The sequence below is a fragment of the Tribolium madens genome, unplaced genomic scaffold, assembly GCF_015345945.1.
Source record: "Tribolium madens isolate multiple individuals breed KSU strain unplaced genomic scaffold, Tmad_KSU_1.1 Scaffold_3;HRSCAF=73;Tcas5.2_LG2, whole genome shotgun sequence".
In the NCBI taxonomy this organism is placed as follows: Eukaryota; Metazoa; Arthropoda; class Insecta; order Coleoptera; family Tenebrionidae; genus Tribolium; species Tribolium madens.
The window spans coordinates 8842134-8844046 of NW_025401006.1; the positions used below are offsets into that span (position 1 = coordinate 8842134).

General features: G+C 36.0%; 1 long non-coding RNA gene across 1 annotated transcript; it reads right to left on the reverse strand.

Annotated features, from left to right (window-relative positions):
* Window positions 1-297: 297 nt before the first annotated feature.
* On the reverse strand, window positions 298-1126 carry LOC123008067. Its single transcript, XR_006412921.1, has 3 exons — window positions 986-1126; window positions 845-924; window positions 298-799 (listed from the first exon to the last, which is right to left on the reverse strand). It is a non-coding gene; the product is annotated as an uncharacterized LOC123008067 (long non-coding RNA).
* Window positions 1127-1913: the final 787 nt, after the last annotated feature.

Below are 1913 nucleotides of genomic sequence, written 5' to 3' on the forward strand. Positions count from 1 at the left end.
CAGCGAAAGGGCGGATCGGAAGCAACTATTCGGTTTAGTAGTGCCAAAGTTCCGAAAAGTGGCTGTAATAGAGGAAGTAACTTCGAACGGAAAGTCTTGAGTCTAGTGAGAGGACTCTACAAAGTTCTGTGTGCGGCTGATACCACATTACAACTTCATTTCTTGATTACGCTACGATAAAAATATTAGTAAACGCATAGAAAACAAAATTACGTTCAATAAAGTTTCATTACAATAACGGAAAACAACAATAGTCATTGTAAACGAGAAGTTTATTTTATTCGTTGTCAACTTTTTCCAATAGTATAATAGTAAAATCATTGTCGTTTTGTGGAACTTAATGCAACAGTTATAATTATGTTTGTAGCAACAAAAATGTGTTGTATTTGCTCATTATTATAATTAACATGAATCAAAAACAAAATTCATATGTAACAGTTATCTCCCAACGTAGCGCTAATTAAATTAAGGTTAGAAAATACGTGTTGTGCATTTCACACTAATTCTTCTTTTAGGTAATATCTTATACGAAAACTCGAGATTTAAAAAAGCGATTTGCTATACAATTCAAATTAGATAAACAATCACAATCTTATTACACCCTTACAACAAAGCCACATTTTACTTAGGCGGTTTCCGGTCCAATCTTGAGACAACGAAGGGTTAATTGCATTGGATGTCACCACCTCATACACAAGTCCGATTGAATTTGAATGGACTGTGGTGGTTACCCAACATGTTGCACAAGCTTCATGTGCAATAGGAAGAAATTAATTTAGAAATAGAAACAAAATACAACCTGAAAATCAATTGTATTCCACAAAATGTGTGTATGTATACCTACAAATCTTCTCCTTCTCTGTGCCTCTCACATTTCCCATATTACATGCGAATTTGTTCATTCTGTCGGCATCTACTTGTTGCCTTATAATTGTTAAAATTTCACATCTCTCAAATTAATTAAACTATTTATTTTGGGAACTACCTTTTTCCGACGAGAGGTCATCAGTTAAAAGTACGATCCGCGAATCGATGTGCAAAAACATCTCCAAAAAGACGGATTGCTCGGATCGAGATTGAATTTTTACAATGTGTTGATGTCACTGCTAGAGACCGTATCGCGTCTGCCTGATCACCGATGTGATTTACACACAACCTTGATGATGGTTGTCGTATCTCGAGGTCAATTCTGCCCACATCTAAGATTAGCAATGATTTTGGCGTCTCTCGAACGCTGAACTTTTGCTACCTTTAATTGCGTTCGTCGTATTGAGTTTAATTGTGCCAACAGAAGAGTAAACTCACATGCCCTAAAATGAATCCCAAAATTGATTCATTACTCATAAAACACAGCAAAAAATTTGCTGTAACTTTTTTTCATCAACTGATGAAAACTCTTCAATACTACTAAACTTCGAAAAGCTGTTGAAAGCAACAAATTGTTCGATAAATATGGACCTCGATGAATGCCAATTAACTCACAAAGCAAAAGTTCTCGACTTTTATCTGTAATCAGCTGTACCTATCCTACATGGTAAAATAAGGAATCGTTCGTCGTACAAACAGGGAGCGCATGAGCCCGTTTTGTGCTGCACTAGGAGGTTACCATAGTAACTGGTCGTAATTATTAGAAAAACCGTGGGTTAGCTGTGGTGGTAGCTGCCGAGATCCCCGCCAGGTCCCTATATCTGCAATTGTGGTGGATATGGATCAACATGCCTCCCCCGACTATGCATTCAAGCTTTAGGCGGCTCTCATAAACTTTTTTTGGAAATTTACACGAAGATTTTAAAAGCCCTTGGCGCAACACTTAAAAATATTGATTAACCCAAACAATCAAACAAAAACCTATCTTTAATACTATACATATTCAAAAAAATTGCATTTAACATTTTGAGATAATAGTAAATACA